This window comes from Moschus berezovskii, chromosome 4 (genome assembly GCF_049115385.1).
Source record: "Moschus berezovskii isolate FMDL1 chromosome 4, NW_MosBer_1.0, whole genome shotgun sequence".
NCBI lineage: Eukaryota > Metazoa > Chordata > Mammalia > Artiodactyla > Moschidae > Moschus > Moschus berezovskii.
In genome coordinates this window covers 55,820,363-55,841,551 of record NC_142463.1, presented here as the reverse complement: position 1 = coordinate 55,841,551, position 21,189 = coordinate 55,820,363, and the positions used below count along the sequence as shown (strand labels likewise).

The 21,189-nt window shown below is 37.5% G+C and overlaps 1 protein-coding gene across 2 annotated transcripts in view; it reads right to left on the bottom strand.

Moving 5' to 3' along the window:
* Window positions 1–21,189, bottom strand: part of PTGFR (prostaglandin F receptor) — a 60,838-nt gene that overhangs the window by 29,133 nt on the left and 10,516 nt on the right. The window lies entirely within an intron of this gene.

Genomic DNA, 21,189 nt, shown 5'->3' with positions numbered 1-21,189 from the left:
ACTACACCAGCTGCCTAAAAGATACCATCACAATTAAGAAATCCATGAATCTGTTGTAAACTGTCAGTTACAACCAGATCTTTGTGTTCTAAGGAGCTGATGAGATTTTGTCTTCAGAAATCTGGTATTGATATTTCTGCTGAATTGGAGGCCACTTTTAGACATACTAGGAGTACAGTTCCTAGTACTGTTAAGAGTGTAGCAGGACAGCATTTGAACAAATGAGTGACTGAGTACTTTAAAAACCTTCTGGACCCATTCTTTAAACAATGAAACATAGACAGTCCCTGATTTACAAACTTTTGAAATACCACTCATTTATCAGTTACTTTTCAGAGTACAGAATACAGCTCACATAACAATGCAGAACCGAATTTAAAATATTTTGCACTGACACAAAATATTAACTAAAATAAAATTCTGTTGCAATGTTAGTAATCCTTAAACACACACAAAATTATCTTCTAAATTGAACTTTATATCATATCTGAGGGCTTCCCTGATTGCTCAATTAGTAAAGAATCCACCTGCAATGCAGGAGACCCCGGTTCAATTCCTGTGTTGGGAAGATCCTCTGGAGAAGGGACAGACTACCCACTCTTGTATTCTTGGGCTTCCCTTGTGGCTCAGCTGGTAAAGATTCCACCTGCAATGTGGGAGACCTGGGTTCTGACCCTTCAGTTCAGTTCAGTCACTCAGTCGTATCCGACTCTTTGTGACCCCATGAATCACAGCACGCCAGGCCTCCCTGTCCATCACCAACTCCCGGAGTTCACTCAAACTCATGTCCATCGAGCTGGTGATGCCATCCAGTCATCTCATTCTCTGTAGTCCCCGTCTCCTCCCTCGCCCAATCCCTCCCTCCTGGTCATGTATGGATGTGAGAGTTGGACTGTGAAGAAAGCTGATTGCCGAAGAATTGATGCTTTTGAACTGTGGTGCTGGAGAAGACTCTTGAGAGTCCCTTGGACTGCAAGGAGATCCAACCAGTCCATTCTAGAGGAGATCAATCCTGGGTGTTCATTGGAAGGACTGATGCTAAAACTGAAACTCCAATACTTTGGCCACCTCATGCGACGAGTTGACTCTGACCCTTAGAGTTCCCATATTCTAGTTAATCCAAAGACACTTATACTTGTCCTTCACATTCTCCTTTTCCCCAGATGCTATTCTCCAATGCAGAATTTTTATTCCTGACCACCTCCCATTAGCTCTGAATTGAACTATTTCTCCTCCTTCAACTGCTTCAAGGTACTGGCCACCTTGGACTCAGTCTCTAAAGATATTACTCCCTAATTTTACAAAGTTTTAAAGATGTAAGTGAGACTTCTTGGAGAAAGGAGAGGGAAGTTTACAAACTAGTTTAATCTGTCTGTAGGACAATTTGGCAAAATACATCATATGTCTTTATATTTTCCCTTGAAACTATCAATTTTATGTCTATGAATTTATTCTAAGGGAGTAAATAGGAAGAGTGTGCAAAAATCCACAGGAGTCTCACTTCAGTGTTGTTTGTAAACAGAAAGCAGCCTCTAGAAAAACAGAAGCAACCTCTAATAAGCAGTAATTTGTAAAATAGGTTATAGGATAACTACAAAATGGGACAGTGTGCAGCCATTAAAATGATGTTGCCTAAGAATGCTTATAGAAAAGACAAAATATTTACATTGTAGTTAAGAAAATAAAGAAGATTACAAAATAGTAGCATTTTAGTTTGATTACAATAGTAATGACAATAGCTGAAATTTACTGCAAATTACTACATGCCTTCTGAAATAGTTACTACTAATAATCCCATTTTAATTACAAGGGAAAAGAGGCAAAATAAAATTAATTAACTTGCCCAAGATCGAATAGTTAGTAAAGACATCTGGCTCCCAAAATCACACCCATAATATAGCCTCTCTAATACATGTGTATATGCTTTGAGAAAAGCATGGAAAAATTTAACAGAAAGATAACAGTACTTAACAGAGGTTGGGTATGTACCTGCCATAAGCAGAATTTCTAGACTGACCTCTAAAGATATCCCAACCCAATCCAATGTAATAAGATGTGCCTCCCATGATTATGCTATATTATAAGGAACATGGACCTTATTAACACAGTGAGATTGTCCAGGTGGACCTAATCTAGCCACAAGAGCTCCGCTAAAAGCATAGAACTTTCTTCAGCAGGTAGGAAGCAGTCAGCGAGACCCCAAGGATTCAGTGCACAATTTCTGCTTTATTGATGGAGGAGATCACATGAGAAGGGAGGTCAGCTGCCTCTAAGACCAGAGAGCAGCCCCCAGCTGACAGCCAGGAAATAGGAACCTCAAATCTGTGGCTGTAAGGAACTGGACTCTGACAACAACCAGAATCAGTTTGGCAAAGGATTCTTTCCTCAGGCCTCTAGGCTGGAGCCCAACCTCTCTCTTACTTTGATGTCATTCTCAGGGCAGAGAAACCAGGTGAACTCACCCAGACTTCTGATCTCCAGAACTGAGAGGTAATAAAGTTGACAGTTTCACACTGCTAGGAAGGACTGATGTTGAAGCTGAAACTCCAATACTTTGGCCACCTGATGTGAAGACCTGACTCATTTGAAAAGACCCTGATGCTGGGAAAGATTGAAGGCAGGAGGAGAAGGGGATGACAGAGGATGAGATGGTTGGATGGCATCACTGACTCAATGGACATGAGTTTGAGTAAACTCTGGGAGTTGGAGATGGACAGGGAAGCCTGGCGTTCTATTGTCCACGGGGTCGCAAAGAGTCAGACACAACTAAGTGACTGAACTGAACTGAGTTCATTTCAGTTCAGTCACACAGTCCTGTCTGATTCAGTTCATGGACTACAGCAAATGAGTCAGTTCTTCACATCAGGTGGCCAAAGTATTGGAGCTTCAGCTTCAACATCAGTCCTTCCAGTGAATATTCAGGACTGATTTCCTTCAGGATGGACTGGTTGGATCTCTTTGCAGTCCAAGGGACTCTCAAGAGTCTTCTCCAACACCACAGTTCAAAAGCATCAATTCTTTGGTGCTCAGCTTTCTTTATAGTCCAACTATCACATCCACACATGATTACTGGAAAAACCATAGCTTTGACTAGACGGACATTTGTTAGCAAAGTAATGTCTCTGCTTTTTAAGTCACTCGGCTAAGTTTGTGTGAATTTGTTATCTAGCAATAGAAAACTGAGTACTCAGATGGACTTAGAATTAGGAAACAATAAAATTTATATATTAAAAACCTACAACAGCATTATACTTGAAGGAGAAAATCAAGTACAGACACTTTTTAAGATCTGGAACAAGATAAGGACATCTGTTATTACCACCATTGCCTAACTGAGTATTGTAATTCCTGGCCAATGCTATTTTTTAAATGAGGTATATAAGAATTAGAAAAGAAGAGATCAAACTTTGTCTTCTTGAAATTATTATAATCAATAAGTGATTGGAAGCAATAAGTTTATCAAAGTTGCTGAATACACAACCAAATCAGAAAGATAGAAAGCATTTCTCTACACTGACGTTACCAACTGCAAAATATAAGAGAAAACTCATTCAATACAGCATAGAAATTATAAACTATCTAGGAATTTACTTAAGAAATAAACAAGCCAAATAAAGGCCCTTACATTTTTCACCTCTCCTTTTCTGTATTTTCCAAAATTTATGTAATGAACATATATGACTTTTCTAATAAAAAATACACCATATCAGGGGTGATACTCAAAATATTTAGAACAGTGGTACCAATCAGAATGGCAATAAAGAAGTCGCTCAGACATTCAGGTATTTGCCAGGTGAAGAAGAGCCTCACAACCTCTAATTGTTAATCAATATATTTCTCTCCCTGAATTGGCTGGGAAGAACAAACCAGCCTTATGCTTTATTTGAAAAATTTCTCTCAACTGATTATTTTTTCCTGTGCTCACAAAGAAAGAGAGGACAATTAAATCCATAAGGCAAGCTGGCTTACTTTAAAAATACATGAAACAAAAAAGCACAGCTGGCATAGAAGGGAAAAGGACATGTTTACAAGGTTTTACTTGGGATGGAGAATGAAAGAGTAAGAAAGCAAAACCAGGGAATTCCCTGGCGGTCCAGTGATCAGAACGTGGTGGTTTCACTGTAGTGGCCTGGGTTCAACCCCTGGTCAGGGAATTAAGATCTCACAGGCTTCATGGCTCAACCAAAAAAGAAAAGTAAACTCAGCCCATGTGGCCTGCAGGTGATCAACAGACTGAGCATCTTATCCTGCCTGAGGGAACAGAGTAAAAACGTATGGCTCAGATTACATGTCCCCACATGAATTCAGTCATTCAGAAATGCAAACAGGAGGACCTTGCCATTCAGTTCAGTTCAGTTCAGTTCAGTCGCTCAGTCGTGTCCGACTCTCCGCGACCCCATGAATCACAGCACGCCAGGCCTCCCTGTCCCTCACCAACTAGCAGAGTTCACTCAAACTCATGTCCACAGAGTCAGTGATGCCACCCAGCCATCTCATTCTCGGTCGTCCCCTTCTCCTCTCGCCCCCAACCTTTCCTAGCATCAGAGTCTTTTCCAGTGAGTCAACTCGCCGACTTTGCCATTACTTGCCTTCAAATTATGAAATGACCAGGTTAAAAATCCTTGGAGCTTGATTTTGAGACCCCGGAGAAAGCAAAAGATAGTAATTAAAGCATGTGAGCATATTAAGTAAGTACTTTTATAAAATCCATCAGAGTCGTAAATGTAACAAAAAGTAGCTTAAGAGGTCAAATTGGTTTTTTTTCTTTTTATCACAATGCTGGTATCCCCAACAGATAGCTTGTCTCTCTTAATTCAGAATTGTTTTAGAATGTCAACACATGACTTCTAAAAACATGCCATCTCAGAATTTTGCACTTACTCCTTTCCATCTTTGGATAGTTTTCAAAATATTATTGATGCAACTAGTTCACTATCAAACATCAATGGTGCCTAACAATAGTTGGCCGTGCACAAAGCCATAAAATATTTAAAACTGAGAAAATGCACATATCTACTTTACAAAACAGAAACAGACTCACAAACTTAGAGAATGAATTTATGGTTACCAGAGGGGAAGGGATAGATTGGGAGTTTGGGGTTGACATGTACACACTGCTATATTTAAAACAGATAACCAGTGAGGTCAAATTGTTTTCAATTTACAAAAACATTCAAGGAAGACCAGAGAGAAACACCCTCTGTATACTTTAACCACAACTGATCCCAAACTGAAGGCAGTTTGTTGCCAAATTGCACTAATTCACATCACTCAGAAAGGTCTCATAAGTCTGAAAATGACCACCAAACGTATCAAGACTGTTCTTTCCTTAGCAGACTGTCAACAAATGCTCTGGAAATTTCGTCCTTGCGCTACTATAAAATTGTGGTTCCATGCCCCTCCCTTCTTTCCAGTATATAAATTCCCTGTTATTTTTTCCATCAAGCTACCAAGTTTTCTGGTATTCTTTGTGAAACCAGAAAGCCAAGACCTTCCTCTGTGGCTATATAGAAGATATTGTATTCCTAAGAGGTTTTGCAAATAGTACCACAAAAATGGTCTTGCTTAAAAGAAAATATTTCCCAGAAATAAACAAGAGGAGATAAACATATGTAATCGACAAGAAATCAGGCTTTGCATTCAGGTAAGTGTTTTGGTAAAGGACTGAACTATCCTTCAGATTCCTCTGCTTGGGTTAACCAGTGAAAGATACAAGATTCAAAACCCTGACTTGCAAAGGTCCAAAATCCCAAAAGGTAAAACGGTGTCACGTTGGCATCTTCGAGAAGAACTGACCTTATTAAATGCATTCATATTAAGCACATCATGAAAAGAAAGGAGGCAGTACAAACTGAAAGTGACATTTACAACAAGTTTATGGAAAAGAAATCAGTGTGGGGAAAAGATGAGATCATTTAACCCAAGGAAGAAAAGAAAACAAAAAGTTTATAAATCAGTGATTGAATCAAAAAACAAGAATTGCAATTCGAGACGAAAACTCAATCTCATGATTGGTAGTTAAGAGCCTACTTCACTAAACCTAAAGACCACCAGAGACCACATAAGCCTGAACTCAAGAGAGCTGTAGTCAAGAACTCTCTACCCTCCACCGCTAAGTGTAGACTACATACAGATGAAGGATCCAGCAAAGCTGCTCCTTGGAAGGTCACGGGCACTTGTTCACAGGGTGCTTCTGTAATACAGTCAGTTCTGCTCACGCCTCCCCAAATAAACCACAAATTCCTTTGAAGTTAGGATCCCATTTTATTCATGTTTATTACCCATGAATCACATGTGCAAATGCCCACGGTAGACATTTAGTGACTGTTTTTTAAATTATTACTTAGCTTTACTAGAGTATCATGTGGAATAATGGTCATAATAATAATCAAAACAATCACACCGCACCTCTCACTGGACGCTTATCAGGTGTCATGTGAAGATTCACAGGTTACTTAATCAGTGATATAGTCAGGACTGTTATCCAAATTTTACAGAAACTAAAACTGAAGCCCACTAAGATCCTCAGTGATTTGCAAAGGAGAAGTGGCTAGTCATGGTTGGGAATGAATGCTGATCCTTTCTTCCCAGCGACTGAAGCTGAAGAATAGTCAAGCACTTTGACTTAGAAGGCACAGTCTCTACACAAGTCAGAATTTGCTGAGGCTTTTTATGGGAGAATTGTTCTTTTTCTCTGCTCTTAAATACTTTAAGCCCCTGTAGAGAAAGTCTATAAAATAAAATGATCTGCCCCGTTCACACAATTTAAACAGTGGGAACTATAGTAATAAAATAAATAGTAAAATAAAAAAATGTTTCTTATTCCAGAATCAAAGCCTAAAAACCCCAAACAAGGGATCTGTAAATGTCTGGCTCATGGTTCATCTGACATGGAATATACACTCTCCTGGAAATACATGTACATACTCATTCTTCACACTGTAGTCACAGACACAGTAATGGTTGAATGTTTCTCTTTTGTAGTCAAATAATTAGTAGGGCATTTCAAAACTGATGTCTCTAGAGTCAAGAAACAGAAAATCACTTGTAACTAAAGCATGGATTTATGTAATTTGTGTGTATGTGTATAGCTGTGTAAAACCAAAACCAAAAAAAAAATCATCATAAAGGGAATCAAAAAAGAGCCAAACAACCTCATCTCAAAAGCAAAACAAGATGGATAATTGCATATTTTCAACCAAACAAATGATCATCAAAATGCCCTTTGGTAAGTCAGTAGAGAAGACATACTGAGATTATTGACCAAGTAGAAGAGATAAGATATAACTAACTGTTTTTCTTTAAAATTTTTGCCACACAATATAATTGCACATTAAGCCTTATGAAGAATTGTTTTCAAAGTATTTCCTTTGTTACCCACAAGCTAAATAGTGATTTATTATTCGCCTTATCTCCCAACATAAGTTCTAGAAAAGTATTGTATTCATTACACATATTTCAAATGAAATTTTTCAACTTTCTGCTATATTCCTGCTCTGTTGTAATCCATCCTCTACATTGCAGCCAAAGTTATCTTCTAAAATCATACATCAGATCATATCTTTATCTTGTTAAGAAAGCATTTCAACCAAAGTTAATCCAAACTCACAGTGACTGAAAACATCTTCGACAATCAAAGGGCCCCGACAATCTGACCCTTGCCTTCCTCTCCATCCTCAGATCCTACCACCCTCAGCTGTGCAACCGTGTTGCAGTTAATGGCCTTCGCTCTGCTTCTCGCTACAGGAAGCTCATCCTCGCTGTTAACTTTTTTGTGCCGGCTGTTCCCACTACCCGACCACCCTGCCAGTGTATCTTCCTGTGGTGGGCTCCTTTTTGTCATCCAGGGTTAACCTCATCATGAGACCTTCCCTGACCACGCAACATAAAAGAGCCCCATACCCACCCTGAGTAGCAGCACTTACATCTATACGAAGTTGTCCTGTTGACTTCCTTGGTTACTTTTCTCTCTCTCTCTTTCTATCTCTCTGTCTCTGTCTCTCTCTCTCTCCAAACAGTTCCTACCCCTGGCAACCACCACGGTTAGAAAAATGGAACCTCCATGAAAGAGGGAATATTGCCTGTCTTGTCCAGCACCGTGGGCTTCCCTGGTAGCTCAGCTGGTAAAGAATCCTCCTTCAATGCGGGAGATCTGGGTTCAATCCCTGGGCTCAGAAGATCCCCTGGAGAAGGGAAAATCTATCCACTCCAGTATCCTAGCCTGGAGAATTCCATGGACTGTATAGTTCATGGAATCGTAAAGAGCAGGACACGACTGAGAGACTTTCACTTCACTGTCTAGCACCATAGTCCTAGAACACAGAACAATGGCTGACACATGGAAGGCTCTAAGAAAAATATTTATTGAATAAATGAACATTCCTAAACATATTATATTTATGGATGCATTTTAGTTGTTTTTAATAGTGAATTTTCACTAAGGCCCTATCTTCCACCGTCTAAAAATCAAGGACAATGGCTTCCTCCAACTGAAAATATGCCTGGCTATGACTGACTTGCAAGACAATTGGAATAAACAGGCCGTTCAGTGAGAAATGAACTCATTTTCAAGATAAAAGTTTGTTTTGCAGTAATTAAAATTCTGAAACTGGCTCCTCATGGAACCCTCTGGTTTTAATCAAGCCTAACTGGTCCCTCCAAACATTCAGCAAGGACAGTCTCCTCTGGTTTCAACTTTCAATGGTGGAAGAGAAGAGAAAAACACTTCTCAGTGGGTTAAAAAAAAAATCTGTACATTCTCCAGGCTACTTTTGATATTTAATACCAACTAACAGAGCTGCCATTATTTTTTTAAGTTTACCCAGATAAATTAGGACCCATTTAGATTGAGGACAGCAGAGAAAGCTAGAAGACTGAGGACATCATTAGTACTCTGGAAGGGAGAAGAGAAGCAATTTTTTTTTCCAATTATTGAAGGCAGACTTGTTAGCATATTTGTTCAAATATTTACTCCCAGTCAGGCCTATGTCAGGATAACAGTGGAGTACAAAAATAATCCTCCTTTTTGTCCTGTTCAGCTTTTTCTACAATTCACAATCTGCTCAGTGTCTTTCAGCTGTCTTCATGTCAGAGCTCTTACCTGTGAATCTTGACTTAAATCTGAAGATATTTTAACTAAAATTTGCATTGTAACATATGGCCAGTGATGTTACAACTGCTCATGATGCTAAATGCAAATAACGTCCAGCCTTATATGACTGGATTCTTTGGGGAAACCTTCTGAACATAGAGAATTATAGTTTCCTTGTATGAGGAAATATATAACTGAAAAGGCAATAGGGACTCAGCGCACTAACATCTGTAATGGATGCCTCCATGAAATTAAAAGACACTTGCTCCTTGGAAGGAAAGTGATGACAAACCTAGATAGTGTATTAAAAAATAGAGACACCACTTTGCCAACAAAGGTCCATATAGTCAAAGCTATGGTTTTTTCTCAGTGGTCGTGTATGGATGTGAGAGTTGGACCATAAAAAAGGTTGAGCGCTGAAGAAGTGATGCTTTCAAATCATGATTCTGGAGAAAACTCTTGAGAGTCCTTTGGACTACAAGGAGATCAAACCAGTCAATCCTAAAAGAAATTAACCCTGAATATTCATTGGAAGGACTGAAGCTGAAGCTCCAATACTTTTGCCACCTGATGCAAAGAACCGACTGCTGGAAAAGGCCCTGATTTTGGGAAACATTGAAGGCAAAAGGAGAAGGGGGCGGCAGAGGATGAGATGGTTAGATAGCATCACCAACTCAATAATCACAAATTTGAGCAAACGCTAGGAGATAGTGGAGGTCAGAGAAGCCTGGCGTGCTGCAGTCCACAGGGTTGCAAAGAGTCAGACATGACAAACTGGCTGAACAACAAACATTTGTAAAGAGCTAAGAGTGTTGTTTGGCATATGTGAGGAGCTATATATGAGGAGTTTTAACTAATTAATTTTTACACTACAAGACAAAATTTCTAGGCAAAAACTTTACATTTAAAATGATCACAACAATTACAGTTTCCAGTTATATTTCATGGAGAAGGAAATGGCAACGCACTTCAGTATTCTTGCCTAGAAAATTACATGGACAGAGGAGCCTGGTTGTCTATAGTCCATGGGGTCACAAAGAGTCAGACACGACTGAGCGACTAACACTTTCACTTCAAAACTAACATTTAAAAATAAAATCCTTATGTGACATCATATGAATTTAATAACCATCGTTATAAGGATGCTGTTTCATTCACTAATTTCATTTGTGATGAAAAGATTCTAAGAGATGAGCTGCATTTTCCTTGAACCTCTGCAAGTAGTGTACCAGGCACTGCAGGATAAATAGAGTGGAAAAGTATGGCCTTGACTGTGTCAACAGGGGCTCCTTGTTTGCGGGATTAGACAGTCACAAGACAAGTAGTGCAAATTTATAACTATATAGAAATTTGATGCTATACTTTCCCCATAGAAACAGAGATAAATATGGGCTATAATAATCAGAATAGGTCATGAAGAAAATTATTACAGATATAAAAAACAAATCAAATTTCCAGAACTGTAATTCTCTAATAAAATCAGATTTGCATCAGTGTAACAAGTTATAACAACATATCCTCCTAGAGAGATGATCTTTAGCCAACAGCCATATATACATTTGATTATACTTCATGCTAAACCATGCAATTTGGACATTTTAGTTAGGAAATTTAGATTTTCTTTAATAAATTCTGGAAGGAAAATTACATTACTTAATCAACATTTGTATATGAGCATTCTGATTCTGGACTTCCCTGATAGCTCAGTTGGTATACAACCCGCTTGCAATGCAGGAGACCTGGTTTGATTCCTGGGTCAGGAAGATCTGCTGAAGAAGGGATAGGCTACCCACTCGAGTATTTCTGGGCTTCCCTTGTGGCTCAGCTGGTGAAGAATCCGCCTACAATGTGGGAGACCTGGGTTTGATCCCTGGATAGGCAAGATCCCCTGGAGAAAGGTTCTGATTTTAATTATAAAAGCATTATTTAATGATACATATTCACCAGTTCTTAAAGTCATGCTAGTACATTAATTTCTCCCTCCCCTCCTCAAGCTGGGGGTAGGTCTGTCTCTGAACAGGGAGGCCTAAGACCAAACTTCTCCCACTACCCACTGCAAAGAAGGCTCTTGTTTCCCACAGATCCCAGTGGCCTTCGTGGACAGGAAAAATGAGGCTAATTCCAAAATACAGACCTTCATCCTTCAAACTGAAACATTTTTGTTTTGGCTGCAGGGGAGGGGTGAGGGGCGTTGGACCAAGAAACCCCTCAAGACTCATTGGGTTCTATTACTTTGCTCAAGACATGAATATACAGGCTATCTTTCAGAAATCACTTTGATGCATGAATTTTAATTGCTTGTTTGCTTGTCTCATTATCCTGTTTAGCATATAAATAATCTCTGGGCGATTTGAACTGATGTGTATTTGAATTTTCAGCAGTTATGTAAAACAAAGCAAGAAGTCCAAGAGAAAGGTGACACCAACGTCATGGTCAACCTTAAATCAATTCATACTCAAAGCAGATATTCAAGACAAGGGCATTGATACAGGTAAACCAGGTTATTCATTCATCTTAACAGCCAAATATAAAATGGCTTGCTAAATCAACCATGAAACCCACATCAATATAAAACCATAGAAATAAGCAGAGTAGCTTTTGCATTCCTACCATTTATCTTAGACAGACCTAAAGCGGGCAATCAGAAGGTCAATAGCACACAATGGAAATTACGCCTAGACAGACTGCTGTCTTCTCTACCATTCAGGAGAGCTTTTAGCAAGTGGTTCTGGCATCCATAATCACAGATCAGCCTGCTACCAGCTGAGAGAGATGTACTAAAAAGGCGAAGATCTCCTCTAAATGCCATGCATTTCAAACTGCCTAGTTTTTTTGTTTGTTTTTGACTGAAAACAGCAATTCTTTTCTTTTTTTAATATTTATTTTAATTGGAGGCTAATTACTTTAGAGTATTGTATTGGTTTTGCCATACACTGACATGAATCCGCCCCAGGTGTACATGTGTTCCCCATCCTGAACCCCCCTCCCACCTCCCTCCCCATATCATCCCTCTGGGTCATCCCAGTGCACCAGGCCCGAGCACCCTGTATCATGCATCGAAACTGGACTGGCGATTCGTTACACATATGATAATATACATGTTTCAATGCCAATCTCCCAAATCATGCCACCCTCGCCCTCTCCCACAGAGTCCAAGAGACTGTTCTATACATCTGTGTCTCTTTTGCTGTCTCACATACAGGGTTATCGTTACCATCTTTCTAAATTCCATATATATGCATTAGTATACTGTATTGGTGTTTTTCTTTCTGGCTTACTTCACTCTGTATAACAGGCTCCAGTTTCATCCACCTCATTAGAACTGATTCAAATGTATTCTTTTTAATGGCTGAGTAATATTCCATTGTGTATATGTACCACAGCTTTCTTATTCATTCGTCTGCAGATGGACATCTAGGTTGCTTCAATGTCCTGGCTATACTAAACAGTGCTATGAGGAATATTGGGGTACACGTGTATCTTTCAATTCTGGTTTCCTCAGTGTGTATGCCCAGCAGTGGGATTGCTGAGTCATGTAGCAGTTCTATTTCCAGTTTTTTAAGGAATCTCCACACTGTTCTCCATAGTGGCTGTACTAATTTGCATTCCTACCAACAGTATAAGAGGGTTCCCTTTTCTCCACACCCTCTCCAGCATTTATTACTTGTAGACTTTTGGATAGCAGCCATTCTGACTGGCATGAAATGACACCTCATTGTGGTTTTGATTTGCATTTCTCTGATAATGAATGATGTTGAGCATCTTTTCATGTGTTTGTTAGCCATGTGTATGTCTTCTTTGGAAAAATGTCTGTTTAGTTCTTTGGCCCATTTTTTGATTGGGTCATTTATTTTTCTGGCATTGAGCTGCAGGAGTTGCTTGTATATTTTTGAGATTAATTCTTTGTCAGTTGCTTCGTTTGCTATTATTTTCTCCCATTCTGAAGGCTGTCTTTTCACCTTGCTTATAATTTCCTTTGTTGTGCAGAAGCTTTTAATTTTAATTAGGTCCCATTTGTGTTTTTTTGCTTTTATTTCCAATATTCTGGGAGGTGGGTCATAGGGGATTCTGCTGTGATTTATGTCGAAGAGTGTTTTGCCTATGTTTTCCTCTAGGAGTTTTATAGTTTCTGTTCTTACGTTTAGATCTTTAATCCATTTTGAGTTTATTTTTGTGTATGGTGTTAGAAAGTGTTCTAGTTTCATTCTTTTACAAGTGGTTGACCAGTTTTCCCAGAACCACTTGTTAAAGAGATTGTCTTTTCTCCATTGTATACTCTTGCCTCCTTTGTAGAAGATAAGGTGTCCATAGGTGCGTGGATTTATCTCTGGGCTTTCTATTTTGTTACATTGATCTATATTTCTGTCTTTGTGCCAGTACCATACTGTCTTGTCATTGTTCAGTTGCTAAATCATGTCCAACTCTTTGCAACCCCATGGACTGTAGCTCACTATGCTCCTATGTCCATGGAATTCTCCAGGTGAGAATACCGGAATGGGTAGCTATTCCATTCTCCAGCGGACCTTCCCAACCCAGGGATCGAATCTGGGTGTCCTGTGATGGCAGGTTGATTCTTTACCATCTGAGCCTCCAGGAAAGACCCAAGGTCCACTGTGGTCTGCAGCAAATTCATGAGATCAGGCAGAACTGACCTAGTTTCTACACTGGAAATTAGCCATGCTCTTCCCTTCACTGACCAACTCCCCTTCTGATTTAACTTCATACTCCCCAAATTAGCAGAACTAAAGCATTCACCAGAATATGGACCACAGAAAACATGAACATTTACTCCCCATGTTATATTTTTTTCAATATCAGAATTCTAGCACCCAACCAAGAGTTATTGGAGGCATGACAGAAAGAGAAAGAAAACTTCTTCTTATTCTGTTTGAATGTTATGATGATGCTATATCCCATTAATAAGAATGGCATGAAAAGATTCTTAGACTATTTCAATAATAGTAAATGCACAAACAAAATCCAAAATAGTCAAAAAGTCTATTGCTATCACTGCACTAATAAAGCTCACCTTCAGTATAAGATAAAGAATTTAAAGCAAAATGTTTTTAAAGGGAGAGGGAAGATTGCTTTATATTTATAAAAGGAATAATTTAAACAAAGATATGACAGACATGAATCAACCCCTGATGACATTACATTGAAATCTAAATCTTTGAAATCCAGTGAAAACCATTAGAAACACAAACTAACAAAACACAAATATAATGAAATTCTAGGTTCTCATGCATATTATTTGACAGAGCAACTAGAAAGAGAAATAAGAAAATAAGATTCTATAATAATTTTATTTAATAGCTGTATATTGAACTTTGTAACTTAAAAAATAGTATAAATTCTTTTCAAATGCCCATGGATGTTTATAAAATCTGATAATAAGAGCTTAACTAACTTGAAAACAGTAAGATTTATAAATTGATACCAGACATTTTTAAACTATTAAACAATCCACTGGGAAGACTAACTTAAAAAGACAAATTTCAAATTTCATACAAAATATTCATAAAATAAACACATATATAAATGTATATATCTATATTTGTATATATACATAATATATATATTAGTAGAGAAGAATCTTAATAAGCAAATTCTCAGCACAAAAATTTGCTACTAAATTTATACTCTCAAAAATTGATTATACTAAAATGTACCAATATTGGATCAAAAAAAGTATGAACCTCAAACCAATAGAGAGAAAAAAACTAAAACTTTATAAAAATAATACTGAAATGATTCCATATCATCACAAAACTGCTGACATCCAAGTTATTTCAATTATTCCAGAACACAGAAAAAATTTTTCCTACTCTTGTTCAAAACTAACATAATTCTAGTATTAAAAGCAAAAGAATAAAACAAATGAAAATTATGGACCAATAAAACTTTTATAAACACAAAAACATGCATGAAAGACCTCTCCAAAAATATATGCAAATACCAACATGCATATGAAAAAAGTGTTCAACATTAGTCTTTGTGTGTTAGTCGCTTAGTTGTGTCCAACTCTTTGTGACCCCATGGACTGTAGCCCACCAGACTCCTCTGTCCATGGAATTCTCCAACAAGAATGCTGAGGTGGGTAGCCATTCCCTTCTCCAGGGGATCTTCCCAACCCAGGGACTGAACCTAGGTCTCCCATATTGCGCTACCCAGGAAGCCCTTCATTAGCCTTTAAGGAAATGCAAATCAAAACTAGAAATGACTTACCATATCAACTAGACAGCCATAATACAAAATATTTTAATAAAATAAGTATTGGCAAAAATGTGGAGATACTGGAACACTCATACACTGATGACAGAAAAGTAAAATGGTGCCCCATGTGGAAAAGAGTTTAGTGGTTCCTCAAAAACTTAAACATAGAATTACCATATGACCCAGCAATTCCACTCCTAAGTATAAACTCTAAAGAACTGAAAATAAATGTTCAAACAAAAATTTATACACAAATATTCATAGCAGCTCTATTGCCAACAACCATAAGATGGAAACAATCCAAACATCCATCAGCTAATGAATGGATAAACAAAATGTGGTCCATTTATCTGAATGAACATTATTCAGCCAAAAAATGGAATAAGGTATTGATACATACCATTACATGTAAGAACTGTGAAAAAGTTATGGTAAGTCAAAGAAGCCAGATACTAAAGGTATAAGCTTCCATTTACATAAACTAACAAGAATAGCAAATTCATAAAGACAGAAGAGAGAGTAGTGGTTGCCAGGGATCACAAAGAGCGGGAAACGGGAAAATGATTGTTTAATGGGTATTGTGTTTTTTTTAAGGGGGAAATTAAAATTTTCTGGACAAGACAGGGATAAGGGTTGCAGAGTACTGTGAATGTGCTAAACGTTACTGAATTGCGTCTTTTAAAGTCAAAATAGTGAATTTTATACTATATGAATACTGTCACAGTGAAAATGAAAAATAAATGTATCAACATAAGTGCTTTCTTATATAATGATATGAAAAATAAAATAATAAAACAAAAAGATTTTATTATTATGATAGGAAAACATTTTAAAATCTTAGGATAAATGATGTGAAGCACTGTTATGAAGAAATAACAAAATTATTATTCAAAACATGATTATGATCATGGGAAATACTCATACTGTAACTGATAAACTGAACACAAATATAAATAAAATGTGAAGAAAAGTTAAAGTTAGGTCAATAAGATGAAATAAGGGGTATAGAAAGATTCAAACACATTTAAGAATTTCATATATAATAAAGGTAAAAATTTTAAACAGTTGCAGAAAGACAATTTAATAAATGATTTGCGATAACAAGCTAACCATTCAAAATGAAAAAAAAAATGTCATGCTATTAACTTGTAAATTAAACCAAAATAAATTTTAAATGTATTTAAAAAAAGACAAAAAAATGAAAAAGCAAAAGTGCTAGGAGAAATGAATATCAATATCATCTTAGCCGGAGAAAGTACTTCTTACATGAAATAGAAAGCAGTAACTACAAAAAAATTATTGACTCATTCACTACTTATAATGAAAATACTAAATTAAAAAGCTAACAATGAACATGGAAAAACAACTGCTTTTGTAACAACTGATTTTATAATTATTTTTACATATTAGCATTATCTAATCTTTGTCACTCAAAGACTTCTTGAAAATCATTTACAGACAACCATACCTTCACAAAAGAAAGGAGATAATGCCCAATAACGTAAGAAAAAAGCTCACTCTGTTAATCAAGGAACTTAACTAGTATGTATTCTGTTTCTGATGAGTAAAAGGATGTACCCAGTATGCTAATAGTGTTTATCTCTGGGTAATGAGATTTGAACGATGTTTTTAAATTTTAATTTGTACTTTATTTTCTTACAATAAAATTTTATGGTTGAGGAAAACCTTGCCTTTTTTAGAGTAGCTTGAGGGAATGTAACACATGAATACATCTTCTCAATAAGGAGAAGATGCCCATGGAAATAAAGGGAGGTCTTTTCTTTCCAGCAGAGTTCCTACTACAGGAGAGCACCTCTCCACCCTCACACCCACATAAGCCAGTTTTTTGCTGCCTTCACGGCCTCTTCCTTGCTCCACTCCCCATCCCATATTCTGTCTCTCTGTCATTCATGTGGTTTTTATTTTCCTTGTTTTCTGGTCCTCCGTCATGAATATAAATGCAGGAACCAAAATAAGGAAAGATGCAACCATAGTAATAACAGTAATAATTACTGTTGCTGCTGTTTGAAGTGAAAGTCACTCAGTCATGTCCGACTCTTGTGACCCCATGGACTACGGTCCATGGAATTCTCCAGGCCAGGATACTCGAGTGGGTAACTTTTCCCTTCTCCAGGGGATCTTCCCAACCCAGGGACCAAACCCAGGTCTCCCGCATTGCAGGAGGATTCTTTACCAGCTGCTGCTATTTAATACTAATGCACCTTTGGGCCCAGAGGTTCCTCCACTATTGCTAAAGCAATTAACCCTCTGCAGTGCTCCCAGGCAGGGCCAGAAAAATACAAATAGTTATATTTATGTCATATTAAACAAAGAAAGAGAAGGAAAAGGAGGATCTCTCTCTCCAAGAGAGATTGGAGGAGCAAGAACAAAGCTCATAGATAAACTGAAGCAGCTAGAAAGTATGATTTCTTGAATTTGGCTCAGGAATATTTTCCCAGGTCATGTCTTTATCTCCATGCTTTACTCTTCACCTACAGAAATACCCAGCATTTTGCTCAACAAAAAGCTGCTGAAAGAATAAATCAGTGAATAAGTTGACAAGTAGATTGAAGCATAAATGATTTAATTTCCTTCATTTATATTTATTAACATTCACAGCAACTTGTTTTTCTTTGTTTGAAGTCCTTGCTAACACTTTCTTAACCTAACTTCTTGGAAAGAGTTAATTGCTTTTGTAATGTTTTCACCAACATTTATTTCTCTTCTATATCCTGAGTCACTTTCCTTATCAAAAGATAATCTAAAAATACTAATTTGAATTATTAAATTTTTATTATCTGATTCAATTTTTCTGCTAGTCATATTTCACTTGAAAAATCATCTAGCTTTTAATATTAATTTATCACAAACTGCTGTACTCTAATCTTGTTCAAACCTGTTGCAAATACTAAAGAGTTTCTTATTTGTATACTTTTATATCTCTAGTAATTATATACATTATTATCTCTTTTCTCCTGGTTTTACATTACAATTTACATCACTTGACTTTGGATCACATTTTTTCCAGTAATTTTTCTTCGTAAATGATATGCTATAGATATTTATGTTACCAAAACAATCTCATCTACTACATTCATAACAGAATACCTGCTATTCTTTGTTGCCATAGTTTTTTTCTTTTCAAGCAAAAGCATTTATTTGGTTATCCATTTTAAATACAGCAGAGGGATAGTTAGGGAGTCCAAACTTGACTGCACCTGCTATTGTATATGCTATTTTATTCTAACATAAAGTATAATCAAATATCTTCATATCTCAATTTTCTATATACATCCTCCATTTTCCTTTTCTACAAATACTGTTAATTAAGGCCATAGATATCATTACCAATTAGATCACAGAGATTGTTATTCTGCATTTAGAATACTGCCTGGCACCTGGTAGTGCTCAATAAACATTTGTCAAATAAGTAAACAAATAATTCCTTGTGGACCACCAATTTGGGGGTAACAGCTTCCTGCTATAGCACCCTTATTCATTTAACAACTAATTAAAAAGTGCCTTTGATCTTGTTGACAAATGATCTTTTGTTGGCTTTTACTGGTCGGCAGCATTAATATTTAACAGTAACAGCAATAATAATGATAACAGCATAGTAACTGAAGCATATGGTATTTACTCTGTCAGGCACTATACTAACTTGGTAGTGGTTTAGTCGATAAGTCGTGTCCAACTCTTGTGACCCCATGGACTGTAGCCCAACAGGCTCTTCTATCCATGGTGTTTACCAGGGAAGCACAGTGGAGTGGGTTGCCATTTCCTTCTCCAGAGGATCTTCCCAACACAGGTTCTGAACCCATGGACCCAAGTCACTTGCTTTTCAGGAGGATTATTTTACCGTGGAGTCACCAGGGAAACCCAATTATTTTAACTCACATATATTCATTTATTTAGTCCTCAAAGACAACTCAATGAAGTGATATTACTCTAGCTATTTTACATATGAAGAAACTGAGGCACAGAGTGGTTAAGGACACATAGAAAGTGGAAGAAATAGGACTTGAACCCAGACTCTTAACCACTACATGATAATGACTCTCCAAGACCTAGTATTTTAATTCTTAGGGTGTATCTTTTACTCCAACTAAGTATAAGCTCTTCAAGGAAACAGCTTAATCTTTTACCTCCTGGAATCAGTCACAGCCCCAAGAGTAGTGCCTTATATGTAACAGGCTCAATAATTTTTGGCTAATTTTAGCACTGACCAATAATGTATAAGTTAATATCTAGTAAATTATACTATAATAATTAAAATTTGAATTCAAATAAGAGGGGAAATATTAGCATGAAACATCTTTACTTCTGGTAAGGCAGTGAAATGAGTCACAATAATCTGAACCATTGGGTGAAATTGTCCAGGAACATTCTCTGTAGCTATAAACTCGCTCTTTTCCTTCCTAATGTAACCAAACCTTCTCAACAGAGGAAAAATAGAAAACATCTGAACTAAACACAGACGATTATTTCTAATTGAGACGGTGGGTGGTGATGACAGCAAAAGATTTTTGAGGATTTGGGGATTGTGTTGAGCATACTATGCACCAATCACCATGTTATGAGATTGTAAACAGGGCAGATCATACCTAATGACAGTAGTTGTCAGTAAGTACCATCATCATAATCAGTTCACAGATGTACAAAATTGGCTTAGAGTAACTACAGGTCACAGCTAAGAGGTGGTGGGGTTTTAACCTTAAGTGATTAGAGTTAAGTAATTAGAGTATTCTAAAAGAAGGTTTGACTGGGGATTATGCACCAAAATCTAAAATCATGGAACAACAGACTAGTTCCAAATTGGGAAAGGAGTACATCAAGGCTGTATATTGTCACCTTGCTCATTTAACTTATATGCAGAGTACATCATGTGAAATGCCAGGCTGGACAAAGCACAAGCTGGAATCAAGGTTGCCGAGAAAAATAATAACCTCAGATATGCAGATGACACCACCCTTATGGCAGAAAGTAAAGAAGAACTAAAGAGCCTCTTGATGAAAGTGAAAGAGGAGAGTGAAAAAGCTGGCTTAAAACTCAACATTCAGAAAACTAAGATCATGGTATCTGGTACCATCACTTCATGACAAATAGATGGGAAAACAATGGAAACAATGAGAGACTTTATTTTGGGGGCAACGAAATCACTGCAGATGGTGACTGCAGCCATGAACTTAAAAGACGCTTGTTCCTTAGAAGAAAAGCTATGACCAACCTAGATAGCATATTAAAAAGCAGAGACATCACTTTGCCAACAAAGGTCCATCTGGTCAAAGCTACAGTTTTTCCAGTAGTCATGAATGGATGTGAGAGTTGGACTATAAAGAAAGCTAAGCACTGAAGAATTGATGCTTCTGAACTATGATGTTGGAGAAGACTCTTGAGAGTCCCTTGGACTGCAAGGAGATCCAACCATTCAATCCTAAAGGAAATCAGTCCTGAATAATCATTGGAAGGACTGATGCTAAAGCTGAAATTCCAATACTTTGGCCACCTGATGGGAAGAACTGACTCATTGGAAAAGACCCTGATACTGGGAAAGACTGAGGGCAGGAGGAGAAGGGGATGACAGAAGATGAGATGGTTGGACGGCATCACCAACTTGATGGACATGAGTTTGCGCAAGCTCTGGGAGATGGGGATGGACAGGGAAGCCTGGCGTGGTGCAGTCCATGGGGTAACAAAGAGTCAGACAAAACTGAGCGACTGAACTGAACTGACTGACTAAAATCTAAAATGATTCCTTTTACATAATCCAATTGTCTCTGTCTCCTCTGCCATCACACCAAGCCACACTTCACTTTGGCATTTCACTGTCTGAATTTAATTTGGGGATTCAATAGCTTAGCAGGAATGAGCAAAACCACCTC